This window comes from Glycine soja, chromosome 8 (assembly GCF_004193775.1).
Source record: "Glycine soja cultivar W05 chromosome 8, ASM419377v2, whole genome shotgun sequence".
Classification (NCBI taxonomy): domain Eukaryota; kingdom Viridiplantae; phylum Streptophyta; class Magnoliopsida; order Fabales; family Fabaceae; genus Glycine; species Glycine soja.
This window is the reverse complement of record NC_041009.1, coordinates 40,385,642-40,401,049: the sequence shown is the minus strand read 5'-3', so window position 1 is coordinate 40,401,049 and position 15,408 is coordinate 40,385,642. Positions and strand designations below refer to the sequence as shown.

The 15,408-nt window shown below is 29.1% G+C and overlaps 1 long non-coding RNA gene across 1 annotated transcript; it reads left to right on the top strand.

Moving 5' to 3' along the window:
• Positions 1-7,565: 7,565 nt before the first annotated feature.
• Positions 7,566-9,867, top strand: LOC114422863. Its single transcript, XR_003668754.1, has 2 exons — positions 7,566-7,730; positions 9,603-9,867. It is a non-coding gene; the product is annotated as an uncharacterized LOC114422863 (long non-coding RNA).
• Positions 9,868-15,408: the final 5,541 nt, after the last annotated feature.

The following is a 15,408-nucleotide window of genomic DNA, read 5'->3' as shown; positions in this document are numbered from 1 at the left end:
ATATATATATATATATATATATATATATATATATATATATATATATATATATTGTTACTGTAGAGAACAAACAAGGCACTGGAAGGATATTTTTTTTTAATTATATAATTAAATTGTGTCTGTTTGACAAGTTGGGTAGAAATATAGATGGATAAAGACTCTCTCACTCATGTGTCCATTTTTAACAACCTTCACTGCAGTTCACTTTTCTAACCATGGTTCAGTTTTCCTTTTTTACTTTTATCTTTATTTTTATTTATTTTTCGATCTTCTCCTTTCATCATTATACTTTTCTTGTGATAAATAATTAATAGTGTGTTTGGATTAGATTCATAATAAGAAATAATTAATGATTTTTTTATGATGAAGGCAAAGCAACAAATTGCATATTTGTTATAAAAAAAATCTAAATCGCATAATTTTTTATATTTGATTTTTTATTTGTTCTGAAATATAAGTGTGGTTCTTTATATTATTATTTTTTTCTTTAATTTAGCCCTCTAAATTTAAAATAGTTGCATTTGGGTCTTTTAAAGTGTTTTTGCTAAATCACATTGATCTTATATCAGTTTACTTCACTAATTTATTGTGTTTACATAAACGTTTAACTCATATATATTGTAATTTTTGCATCAGATGTAGAAGCTACACAATTTAGCTTCTATCTATACATGAATTTTTCAAGTCAAATGATCTTATCAACACGTTAATCAACTTGGTGACACGTGAATTTATTTTAAAGCTAAGATGTAAAATTAATGTTAACCAAAATTAACATTATTAGTTGAAAAATTGACAGGGGGACATTTTGGTCTAACAGAGATATTTTAATTAAGAAGACTAAAATATATTTTTTAACTTTAAGACACTAAATTGAAATAAAAAAAAATTAGATGAGAAATCAAAATTTTATTATAGCTTTTATTTTTTGTATTGTTGTCTTTTGTAAGTATTTTAATATATCCTTTTTATACACCCATGTGTGTATTTGATTTGATTTTAAATATTAATTATTATATGGGTCAAGTAGGAATCCTTTATCCGCATCCTTATCATTAAGTGTGGTTGAATATCTTATTCTAAGTTTTCAAGTACAGTACAGTTCATTTTACCAAAACGAAACAACTACTCCTTAACCGGTGATAAAAGACAATTAAATTTAATATAAGGTACTATCATTTAACATTTCAAAATTCACACCGTTTCTTCCATTCAATATATTCTTTACTATATAGCAGGTGTTGCCCTCTTATCCCTATTAAATAATTATCTAATTATAGTCAAATTCATACAACTTGCAGAGTGGTGGTCCTTCTTTGCTAAACCCTTTTTTTATACATTTATTAATGGGTTTTTAAATACATTATCCTTTGTCAACCGGGTCCTTTTTATCTGGAGAGAAAATTTTAAAAAATTATGTATGCGTGTATATACTATGTACGAGTTTTCTTTTTTAAAGTTATTTCACTCATCATGCATGAATGAATGACCCTTCATAATACATATTCATGAACACACAAAAAGCCTCATGTTGTTGTTCCAAACTTTTAACAACCCTTAGGAGATAGGTTACCGCATAAACAGGTGTTGCCCTTTCTATTTTAGATAAACAATCTTTTCTCTCAAATCAAAATCATAGCAACTACTAATTATCCTTAAACAATTTATCCTCCTTTTTTTTTTCTTTTTTAAAACAAATGCGTTTCATGTGGGAGGGGAAAGGAACTCTATTCGCTTTATGTGGCCCAAACCCTGCATGAAAAATGCACGTTGATTTAACTATGCAACTGTATATAGATATTGTATGGTCAATTTTATTGCTGTTGTAGATAATAAGGTGCAAGTACTTATGTTAATTTTACAACAAAATCATCAGCCCTGGCAATATTTTTTCGTACAAGAATGTAAGTCATGCACCTGTCACGACACCATCACTCAATCTTAGATTTTAATTAAATAAATGTTACACTATTAATTTAAATCTAAACTATTAGAAGAAAGGAGATAATGGGTGAAAGTTTGAAAGAAAAAAAAAAGATTTCAAGTCTCACATCAGGGTAAACACTCGAATAGTGTTTCACTCCCTGCATATAAAGAGCTCCTTTCTTCATTTTTTTCTTATCCCAGCTATGAAACATTTTCTCAACTTTTCTTTCTCCCTCCCAAATATCAGTCGATGTATTTCCGACAAACTTCTCCCTCTTTATTTCTTTCTATCGCACTAAATTTTTGATTGACTATTAGAGTGCTTTTTAAGTCATATTTTTTGTTGGCTATTAAAGTGACTTTTCAAGCCATATTTTTAGGTGGTTTTAGAGTGACTTTTCAAGTCATATAAAAGGGTGCAATTCTAGAAAGGTTTCCTCAGTACAGGGAATCTTATATAGTGATCTGAGTTGTTTTATTCTGGGGACTTCGTGGTTGATATTTTGCTTGCACAATTTTTGGCAGTGCCACAAAACATCTTAAAGAAAGCGACATTGTCCGCGACTCAGCCCGTAATTTTTTCGATTTGTCATAAATTATTTTTACGACATAAACAATAGCCTAAAAAAATCTCTCTTTATTAGTAATTTTAATAACGGTAAATATAATATATGCATTGACAATTCCTATGATTTTATCAAATTTATTCTTATACTCCTCTTTTTTCTATTCTTACACTAACTCTTGTTGATCATTTAAAAAATATTCTACTAAAATTATATTTGACAAGTCATTCCAATTAGCTTTTATTTTTTTTATTACCTAACAAAATTATTTAATTATTTGGTAAACAAATTTTTTAGCTAATTTTTAGCACTTTTTGAAATTTTACTACCTCTTCCCATAGTCCGAACTCACAACGGAACAACCTTGGAGGTGGTGTTGTGGCCGCATGATGAATTGTTTGTCGTTGACGATGGAGGAGATGGCAGAGCTTTGATGTGATGGGAGTAGAGAACGAAGGGAAGAAGAAGAGAGAGAAGTTCAAGGCTATGCTGTCGTAGATTATTCTTCTTCCCTCCCTTACTTTTCGTCTTGTATTCCTATTAACAGTTAAGGTAGACCATGACGATGGTGGCGACAGCACCACCGCCTTGTGGTGCAGATTTGATAGAGGTGCAGTGGCGGTACGAGTTTGATTATTAGGTTTGAGAAGAGGTAAATGACAAATAATATTAGAGATGGTGGCGACTGCAGATTTGATAGAGGTGCAGTGACGGTACGGGTTTGATTATTAGGTTTGAGAAGAGGTAAATGACAAATAATATTAGAGAGGAAGACGGTTGATTTTGAAAAAAAGATAAAAAAGTAAAAAAGAAAAAAATTAAAAATTAAAAAATATCTAAACCATTAATTTTAAAAATAAAACAATGCTATTTTTACTAATGCACGATGCAAAAAAATTTCACTTTCGCATCTTAAATTCCGTCAAGAAAGAAAGATATGAGCTGGTAGCATGTAAGTGCCAGCTAAAGGTAAAAAGAAAAAAAGAGGATAAGGTACGTACGCGTTTGGATCTGTTGTTTTTGTTGTTGAAAAGCTCGAAACCGAAGAAGCTCTTGCAACGAGGAATCAAAGAAAGAAAAAAGGATTAAAATGTAAATATTCTTGAGTCGTGGAGCGTGCCAGGCTGACTCAGCTCCACGTACTTGTATCACACCATGCCACTTCCTTCAAAATGCGGATAAGCTTCTATTTAGTATTTTCATTTTGAAACTAACCAGTCAAATAAAAATATAATACAATAGTATTCTTTTAGAAGAATATAGTAGTATCTTTTATTATTATATATAGCAGGAGAGAACAGACACTCAGTGTCTAACTTTTTTCATGTTTTTTTAGAATAAAAAAAAGATAATAAACGTTAGTGAGTGATTTATAAAAATAATTATAGAAATAAAATAATAATTTATCAATGTAATTATAAAAATAAAATAAGCATAAAAATATGTACTCCAAAATATTATATATATATATATATATATATATATTATTTTATATATAATTATAAGAGATGTTGGATTAATTTATGTTTATTGAGAAATTTAATTACTAATTTAGGTAATGGAGAAAGAGAGATAAAAAGATATAAAAATATGGTGATAAAGAAAGAGAGATAAAAAAAATATTGATTGAGTTTTAAAATAAATAGATGTTCAAATAATCAAATATCATTACCCTGATTTTTAATACAAAATATGATTAAATTTATTAATTTTAAATTTTTTTATATAATTTTAGGGTATCCTTCATCAAAATCCTTCGAGATTTCTTAACAATATATATATATATATATATATATATATATATATATATATATATATATATATATATATATATATATATTGTCAGTGGTGTCTACCATCTTAATAAAATGTTACTTTCAAAATGTTCTTAAAATATTCAAATGCACGCCCACTTTTTCCTATATATTGATGACATTTAAATGACGATATATAAAACTGAACTTATACACTTTTTTACATTTATTATTTTTATGTAGTAATTGTTAAAAATGATTTTTATATTCTGTTTTAGGATTTTTTATTCTAATTTAAAGTTATTCTAACCATTTTTTATGTATATTATTTTTATTAACTTATCTAATTATCTTTAAATGTGTGTCAGTATATATATATATATATATATATATATATATATATATATATATATATATATATATATATATATATATAATTCTCATTAAAACTCTTTGTTAGAAAAGCACCAATACATAAGCTTCATGAACATTTGAATATTTATCCAAAAATAATAAATTATCGAGGAAAAAAAGCGAGTTTAGGTATATGTAATTAATTATTGTTTGGATAAGCACACCACACGCCATTTGAAGATTTGTTTTTTCCACTTTTCAACCGAAATGTCTCTCACATATCTAACTTGAGCTTCACCTCTTTCGGACTTTCACTCCCTTTTTTTTCACAATTATCACTAAATTATAACAGCTATTAGACATGAGGATCGATTTTAAAAAATTAAGTTCAGGTATTTAATTACAAAATCAGCAATTTAATTAAAAATTTGATAAAGTAGAAGCTCGTGGATCAATTTAACCTTGTTTCTATAAATTGATTATACTATGTTCTACTAACGACGAGTCCTTGAGATGTGTACAAAGAATTAGAAATTGGAATTGCTAAATATATATAAAAAATAACACATATTGAACTTTTAAAATAAAATATTTCATACTTGTAAGAATAATTAAAATAAATGAAATAATAATTTTACTTTTTAACCTTAAGAACGCTAACATTCCACCTTGTATATAGTGTTTATATGTTCTTTAACAATTCGGTGACTATGTCGGAATTTAAGAAAGCATCCAAAGTCGAAAAGTGTTGCTTATATATTAAATTTGTATTCAATAAAAACACATTTTTATTAAATACATATACGCTATCTGCATCACAAATGAGTTCTACTAATTATTTTTGGCTATATATTTTCTCAGTTCATTATCTAGACTAATTTCTTTGAAGTGTAAAAATTATTAAAGTAATTTCTATTTATTTACATAACTTTTTTATATATTCACACACAAAAAAAGAAACTCACTATTAACATATTAAAAAGAGAATCAATAATTTGCTAGTCGTATCGAACTTTATAAGTATCGGATTATTTATCTAAAAAAATGGATATAAAAGGTCATAATAAAATCACAAAATCACAAAAAGTGGTGATTTACTTTTGTCACCATAAAAAGCTGGACAGCACATTTGGATCATTGGATGTAACTACAAAATCACATAGTATTATCCAAAAAAAACAAAATATATATCATCGATACAGAATAATGGTAATTTTGCCTAGTCTTAATTCAAGTTTTTATTTTAGTTTCTCTTCTAGCCTTGTTACAAAAAGCATTTTCATGATTGAACCGAAGTTGATGGATTACCATGCTACTAACACGGAGGCATGGTAATACTCTAAATTTTGAGTATTAGAAATATATCATAAGAGGAATTTTTATTAGATCCTTTTGTTATATTTTTTTAAATATTTGTTATTATTATTTGTATATTATTAATTTTGTCTGAAGCATGTATTTGTGTTGTGATAATATGTATGTTCCTATACACATGTGTATTTTGTGTATATTATTATTATTATTATTGTTGTCGTCTTTGTTATATTATATTATATTTGGTGTTAGAAGAGTATTAGATTAACTTTTTTATAGTTAAAATACTTGAAAAGTTGTCTAAGTCTAATTAATGTTAGTTTTATTATGACAACCCTAGATAAACCACGCAATATCTTGAGTTATAGTTGTCCATTTGAGGTATTTTTTGCGTCGTTGAAAAGCTTACTAAAAAAATAATAATTCATTCACATACCTTAGAAACCAAAATCAACTTTTATCTTAGAGAAAATCAGTTCCAAAGCAAGGCACTAGATCATGAAAAACACTAATCTAAGTCCCACATTGGACAAAATAACCTCATGGACCCCTTTTTTCTCCTATATATATATATAGGAGACTAACAAGCCTTATAGACACTAAAGAATTAAGTGGGCTTAGCGTTAGATGCAAAGCCTCTCGCTGCTTGAAATTGTATTTTAAATCGCAACCAAGTTTTTGTCATAGTACGAATTGTCGTGGAGATCATGGTGGACGAAACCATTGGGTCAATGTGTTCTTGGGAGTGGTCACGAGATCGTCTTCCTTTTTCTTATTAAGGAATTGTTTCATTTGAGGTTAGGGGGAGTGGGTTCTCTCTTTTTCTTTTATTGTATGAGTGGTAATGAGTCACAAGTAGATTGTATGATCTTAGGTTTATGATTATAGCAAGTTTATTTTATTAGATGGGTTGTGAATACCCTAAAGTACTTTGTTTTATTATGATTTGAGTGAATTTGATTGTTATATGTTTTGGTGCTTTGTCATTTTAATGTTCTTGAAATTGAATTTGATAATTGATGTTGAATGCACGTGCTGATTTTTTGATAAAAAATGTTAATTTGAACACCAAAACAGGTACTTAAATGACAAAATTAGACTTTGTGTTATTCATAAAAGTTGTAGCGTTGGATGTTATCTTGTTAATGGATTTAATTTAACTCAAAAAGGATTTATATAACTACAGACTCTAGAGTAAATAATAGGTCGTAAATGCCCCTAGCTATAAATAACAACATGCTAGGTCAGTTTTCAGACTGACTCCTCAGTCTCCTCTGCCTCACAATTTCGTTTCTTCTCTCTTCTCCCAAAACCCTCTCTTTTTCCCGCAGGCCACCTAACTTGTCTCAGAAAAATGACGATCTTAGACTTGTTCACCGTTGGATCGTCGTGAAATTTGAGTACTACGTTCGCAGCTCAATTCCGAGAATTCTCACCGTTGGAAATTTTGATATCATGTTTGAGCTGAGAGAAATACCTTTCGCATTGTAGTCTTTTCATTTCCCGCAGAAACCCAAAACGGTCTCAGTAAAATTACGATCCCGGTTTCGTTAACCGTTGGATTTTCATGAAATTTGGATATGTTGTTCGAAATTCAATTTCTCACACTTTCACCGTTGGGATTTGTGAGATAATGTTCGTGAAGGGAGAAAAAGGAATCGCATGAAGACAGTACAAGTGGAGGCTTCAATCTCTTCTCCGTCTCTCTGACGTTTGAGAATTCTATCGGAGCAGTCGGAGGAATAACTGGAGGAATCTCATGGAACCGCCAGAGATGCTGCTATCGTTGGCTGAAGACACGTGAGTCTACTTAGAGGTAAGGGATGAGTTATTCACAATTGGGGATTAGTGAGAATATATGTAAGGATCCTTAGAGATATCAATTGGAATGAGTTTTGGGGTGTTCTTGCAATTTTTATTTTATCCTTTTAATTATTACAGTGAATTATATATGTTTGATGAATCAGTTGATGTCCCAATGAGAAATTGCTATGAAATTAATGTGTTCTTCTGTTGAGTGTGAACCCCTTAGAAAAATTAAGCTCTTTTTATTAACGTAAATTATATTTTAAATAATATTATTCAATGACTTATTTTATACAAATTATTATCTTGTTCTAATTTTTCTACGACGATGATCAACATGTTATGTGTATATAATTATTGTAATACTAAAATAATAAATTAAAGAAAATTGTAAGGTTAATGTCTAGTGGTAATTTCTTTTGATGTAATATTAAATTGATTGTTAAAGAAATTCTTTGATTAAAAACAATGTAGTTTAATTTACTATATACATATACATATATATGTTTTGTATCATGCAAATATTATTATTGTGTGATGTGTATAAGTTATAAAGTGTAATAAGTTATTATAATGGTATTATAATATTATAGTGAAGATTGAGTAGTACAAAGTTGAATGTGCCAATTTGCGAGATACATGTAAAAATGAGATGATTGATGTGATATTATGAGATGTTAAATTGTGAGCATGATATCTGATTGTGAATAAGTGTGTGTGTTTGACACTTGATGTGACAATAATTATGTTGTGAGCTATGAATTATACAATAACCCGATCAGTGTTATCTTGAGAAAAACGTTGATGCGTAGTGTTTAAGAGAAAATGTAGGTTTCATATTCAGGAACTAGTGTTAAATTGTAGCACAATGTGTTAAACGTGTTTGAAACACGAGTGTGAGATCGGGGGTATTGTATAATTCATGAGTAGTGCTTATAAATGAAATATGTGATGGTGGATTGTGACATTATGAGATGTGAAATTATGAATGAGTTTTGGTTATAAATAAGTGTGTGATTAACTCTTGATGTGACATTATTTGTGTTGTAAGCTGTGAATTGTATAATAACCCGACCAGTGTTATCTTGAGAAAAGTGTAAATGCGCAGTGTTAAAGAGAAAGCGTAGGTTTCATATTTAGGAACCAGTGTTAAAGAGAAAGTGTAGGTTTCCTATTTAGGAACCAGTGTTAAATTGTAGCGCAATATGTTGTACGTGTTTAAAACACGAGTGTGAGGTCGTGGGTATTGTATAATTCACAAACAGTGTCTGTGTGATAAAATGATTTTAGGGGTTGGACCTGAATCAGGAGGGAGAGGCCCTAACGGACTCTTCGGAGTGTAGGCCTTGGGGGTCACCGGGTTTGAGTGCTCCTTTAAGCTTATGTTGATCCCATATGGTTGGAGCATTCTCGCAAAACATCGTGATCCTGACTGGTCTCCCTATGATCTTACTTAGTGAGAGTGACCTGACAAACCCATTGTGTGGTGTGTCTTGTTATGTACTTCTAAGCGCCCCAGGGTGGTTTTTCACTGACATGGTACCACATTGCATATAGGCTTGAGTCTTAGCATAACTGTCCCATGCACTTGCTAATTGTTTATTATGAAATTGAGGTGTTATTATGTTTTGATCAGAGTGTGTGATTCTTGTGTAATGTGATTGATGATTGAAAAGTGTGATTGATGGATGAAAAGTGAACCCTGAATGAAAAAGTGGTGGAATTACATGAATTACGTGTAAGTAAGTTTTATTTGGTTTATATGATATGTATATCTAGTTGTCTTGTTTCTCTATTAGTTAGGAATGTGATAACTCACTCTTGGTTTGTTGTTTGTGTTTGGATCCTGTGATGATCTTGAACTTTGTGTTCGGGGGAGCAGATGACTAGGTGAACTGCGTTAAGGAATATTGTGCTAAAGGACATCGAGACACAACGCTCTGATAGGATGTGACATTGGGGTATAGGGTTTTATATTAATTCTATGAAGTCTCAGACGACCTTGTTTGAGCCGATGACTTTATTATTTATTTGGACAAGTTTAAAAATGATGTAGAAGGAAATGATTGTGAACCTTTTATCCCTTTGAAAGGCTTGTATTTAAAAATGCTTTAAAAAAATGCTTTTAATTAATATTTGAATTTTCATTCCTTTGTTAGTATATAGATGAGGGGTAGAGGGTGTCACAGAACCCATCCTCATGGGATATGATTATCCAAGGGAATTCAAAAATAAACCATGTGCATATTGTTTATGAACCATGCATCATGTTGTGCATATGTGTTTTGAAGTGAAGGACATTTATGAACCTAAGCAGGGAGCTCATGAATGAGTTGACGTATGACTCTGACCTTAGGGGTGCAACAGTTTAGAATCTCCTTTAAGCTCATGTTGATTACATGTGTTGGTATATCCTTGCAAGGGCGGAACACCCTAACGCATCGCTAGCGGTGTCATCTCGGTGAGAGCGATAATATCGGGTTGTCCATTTGTAGCAATTCGTCAACTACATGGACTCCCGAACTACATTCACAGTATTTTCCAAGATGGTACCACATGCATACAAGTCTACAGGTCTAATCTGCATCGCATTTCGTGTGTGAATTTGTGTATGAAATGTTTAATTTGGATCAGGAATGCTTGTGTTATGGAACACAATTATTTATAAATGAATTTTATATATTTATGACTTCCTTAATGTTTTAAATTTATTGTGAGATGTATCTCACTCCCCGTTTGTTTGTCTTCTTTTTGTTTAGACTAAATGTTATCCTTGCAGGTGAGTCTGTGTAAGGTTATGACGATGATACTACATGAGAGATTTAAGTCTCCACTTTATATTACTATTAATTTTAGGGCTATGAATGCTATGAAACAATGTAACATTGGGACACATGTTTTATTTATTTATCTAATGATTGAATTAATAAGTAATTTTTCATCATATTTTATTTAATATGATTTGTATGGACTTTGGAGCGCCAAGATTTGTTTAACATGAAGTTACATTGTTTATTAATTTATTTTCTTTAAGTTTACAAACATTTAACATGTAATACTCTTACCATTAAATAAGTGTTTTTTTATTAAAAAGTCGATACATACTTTTATTTGAAATTTGCTACAAACGTATTTAAAAAATATTACAAATATATGTATCTTGGTGTAGAAGAAGAAACATGAAAAAACACCTTTTAAGCTAATAGTCAATCTTCATAAGGTTAATCTGTAACACTGTTTTACTTTAGCTGCCCACCTACTTAGTGGTTAATTGGTAATTTAAAAATGAAAAATGTTCATTAACATGTATTATATATACAATTTTGTTAAAGAATAATAACACAAAATACTAGCTAGTTAAGGAATATTTAGCCTATTAATTATTAAAATAAAAACATTAAAAACTTATAATTTAGGCTATGTTTGATAAAATTAGTTGGAAGTTGAAATTTCAACTTATAAGTTGACTTATTAAATTATAAGTGTTCAGTCAAACTAACTAACTGTTGAAGTAGCTAAAAAATATAAAATGGAACAAATAACACATTTAAAAAAGATATAAGGAAATTGAATGAATATTTTAAGGATAAAAATGGAATATAATATACAAAGTTAGAAGATAAAAACTAATGCTTTAAAAAATGCTACTTCAAGTAACGCTTTAAAAAACGTTAGAAACTACTTAAAAAATTTATTTATCAAATAGTCAAACAAAATTTTCAACTAGAAACTAATTAAATGATTTCCAAACATAATCTTAATAATATATTTTTTTTATTTAATAACCACGTTTTATTGTGACAACTGCATTAACAAATTGGGTTATGTTAGCAAAATAGTTATATTAGTTATTGATTTTTTAAGAAAAAAAATTAGTTATTAATCTTATTAACCAGTTTCTTTTTCCTAAAAAATACTAACTAGTTTCTTTAAGTTATTGATTAAAGAATAACTTAAAAATTTAAATACATTAAAAATCATAATATAAATATATAATTTAAAAAATAATTTTGATTCTTTAAGTTTTTAATTAATGGCCAAAAGATACTACTAGTATTTGTCATACCTTTTTATTTGTTTTCATATATTCATTTACATACTAATGTGCAGAATCTAACTATGTTAGTTGAGTAGTGTGTATAAGTTATTGTAAAATTCTTGATACTTGTATTTGATTCATACATATAAAAAAATATAGGCTAAATATCATTTTTGTTCTATTATGTTTCACTATTATTTCATTTTAAAAGTTTTAAATAATTACATAAATATTTTATACTTTAAAATTCATGGTTGGAATAAATAAAAAATTAATTATTAGAATTTCTTGTTGATTTGTGCATTCAAGATAGGTTAATTTGTCCTCACACACACCATCAAAATGACATAGTTGAGAGGAAACATAGACACATTACTAAGCTTGGCCTCACCTTTCCTAGTCATGCCTCCTTAGTTTTAAAGCTTTGGGACTATGCTTTCACTAGTGTTGTCTACCTAGCTTATTAATAAAAACAAACTCTAAATGCATGTTAATATAACTTCTCATATTTAATTAGAGGTATTTTTAGTATAAAAATAATTAATGCATGAGACAATATGGATTAGATCTTATATAAAGGAACAAACAAGTTTAAAAAGTTGGGTCTTATAAACAGAAATAAATGTAGTAATTTTTAGGCTTAACTATAAATTCTACCACTCAACTTTTATTATTTTATAAATTTTATCACCCAAGTTTTATTTTTGTGAATTTTAACATTCAAGTTTTTAACTTTTACGCATTTCATCACCGTTGATGTGTCACAAAAAAAGTTCAAGATGAAAACAAAACGACCACATTTTGTTACTAATGTGATGATAAAATGCATAAAAACAAAAAAATTAGATACTAATATTTGTGAATGTTGAAAGTTGGATGATAAAATTCATAAAAATTTGAAAAAAATAAGATTTGAGTGGTAAGATTTACAAAATAATAAAAATTTAGTAATAAAATTTTCAATTAAGTCTTTTTTATTATTTTAGTCCCACAAACATGTTCCTTTTCAATTTTAGTCCCAAATAATGTAATCATGATAACATGGAACTTTTGATGATATCATCATTTGCTAACATGACGCTTTTCATGATGTCACACATAATGATGTTATTCCCCTTATATTTAACGACTATAACTTTCTTTTAGTTTATTAATAAAAAAGATTTAAACTCAGTCTCTTCATCCTCCATTTTCCTTCAACTATCAAACCAACCTTGTAATTTCACTCAATCACATGAACTAAATCAAGAAGAAAACTAACATGAACAAAAAAAAATAAAAAATTGAGGGACCACTAGAGAATCCTATTATATAGAGAATAATAAGTTAATTAAACCATTATATTTAATATAATACATAAACTAAGTTTTTCATTTATTTAATATCTTAATCTATATTATTAAATATTAGCAGCATAATAATTTTGAAAATAGTATTAGTTTATATATAAAAGAAATTAATTTTATTTCATTAAAAATATTTATTTTAATTTTTTATTATTTAACAAATTAAATTTAAATTTGCAAAGGAAGAGTGAGGAACATAGTCCCTCCTTATCTAAGTTTACTACTTTGTGAGGGGAAGTGTTTCCTTGCTAAATTAAAATTAAGAGTTTGTGAGGGAGTGATAAAGAAAATATTCTCTCACTAATTTGTCATAGATTAAAAAGATATTTGCGAGAAATTTTCTCTATGCGATTTGCGAGGGACTATAATTCAATTGCTAATCCCTCACTAATTAGAGACAGATTAGAGAGGGAAAAACAACTTTCACTAACCCTTTGCTAATTAGAGACAAATCGGCGAGTAAAATAATCTCTCTCCAATCCTTGTTAATCAGGGAGGGACAAGTTGGCGTCTCTAATTTGTTGCTATAAAAGTTTCGAAGGATTAGATATGGATTTTTTCCTTCACAAATTTCCCTCACTAATCTGAATTTTCTTGTAGTGCTGTAAACCTTAGCATGCACGTCAATAGTCCATATCATTATCCATAACCAGTCCCTCAAATTGGGTTATGTAACTTTAAAACCACTGAATTACACATGTCATGTCCTCTATTTTAAATATATTAAGAAAAATATCTAACAAACAAACATCTAAATAAACATTGCTCTCAACCATCCACTTTCTTGTCTTCTATACCAATGCCTCCACTTATTTTTTTTAAGCTTCACAGAAATATATTGTTTTACTGGTAAAGAAATATTGTTAATTACTTTGTATAAGAATTAAGATATAAAACGTTAACCCTATTTTAGATAATAGATATCCCCCTATCAATATTACATCTGGTTTGATTACAAATGAGTTCAAATCCCTTGAACATAGTTTGGGGATTGAATTTTATGGATGAAAAAAACTTAGTTAAGAAGAGAAACTCTACCCAAAGAGACTAGTTAAATTCTCTTACTTAAATTAATTATTGGTCAAGTGATAAATACTTTCCTCTTATAACATAATAAACAGTAATAAATTAAAAGATCTTAGAAATCCCTCTGAATTTATTTGTCTCTGTCAGTCCTCAGTTACATAACAGGAGAAATTCAAACCCTATCCTGACCAACAATATATTTTTTCATCGTTGTCATAAGGAATTTGTTTGGTTGTTGATGTGAGAAGAAAACAAACATAAAGCATCCAAATTAAACCCTACCCTACAAAGCTAGGTTGCAGCACTGTAGAAGAAGACTAACTCAGTGAAAAGAAAATCCAAATCTTTGTCCCGTTGACTATGATTCTGGTAAGGAAGTGAATTAGAGGAAAAGCAATAACTTGTGAAATATCACAAATATCTGAAAGGGACAGGTAGTAGTAGAAGATGTGCCTTTGCTCTCTGCCCTAATTAAACAGTGTTGTGATATTGCCAATGCCAGCTCCTTTATTTTGTCCACTTGACACCATTTAAATTGTCAATTAAATGAATCTGGCAAAGTGGAAAATAGATACGGCGGCCACAGCAAATCTATTCTACTTTCTATAGATAGTTTCTATGCCACCTTTCTGCTTATAGCGTTCATATTATTCTGGGTAAGATACCTGAAAAGGACATGACCCATGTATGTGTATCATCTATATATCCTTTTTAATTTTTTCCCCCTATACCTTTGATTAGTTTATGTGTGTGTTTTGTGATGTTCTATTCTATTATTATTCATTCCAAAGATATGGTTGGTTGGGATAAGTGCACAAACCAATAACTAAAGGCAAAGTACTCTTATGTGAGTAAGACCATACGCATTCCAGTATTTGATTTTGTTTGATGTTGTTGTTGGCATCACATTATTATTATATGTGAGATGTGAGAGACAACCTATATATGTCTCTCTTTGCGTCAAGCAATGGAAACCTGACACACTTTAGAAATGGATCGGAACAGGGATAAGTTGAAGTTGAATGTGGGAAAGTATATGCAAATAATGACCAAGGAATAATATTGCAATAGCCTAGAATAAAAGAGCTAGCAAAAGTAATGTTTTTCAACCAGAGCTAGCAAAAGTAATGTTTTTCAACCACTTCCAACACCCAACCTCTACTCTGCTCCCCGTGATCATTGCGATTTTTTTTTCCTATATAGATCCTTCTTTTAAAAGTAATCTTGTTCAAAGTCTAATTAAATATTATATTAATGTTGGCAAGCTTACTTTTTTT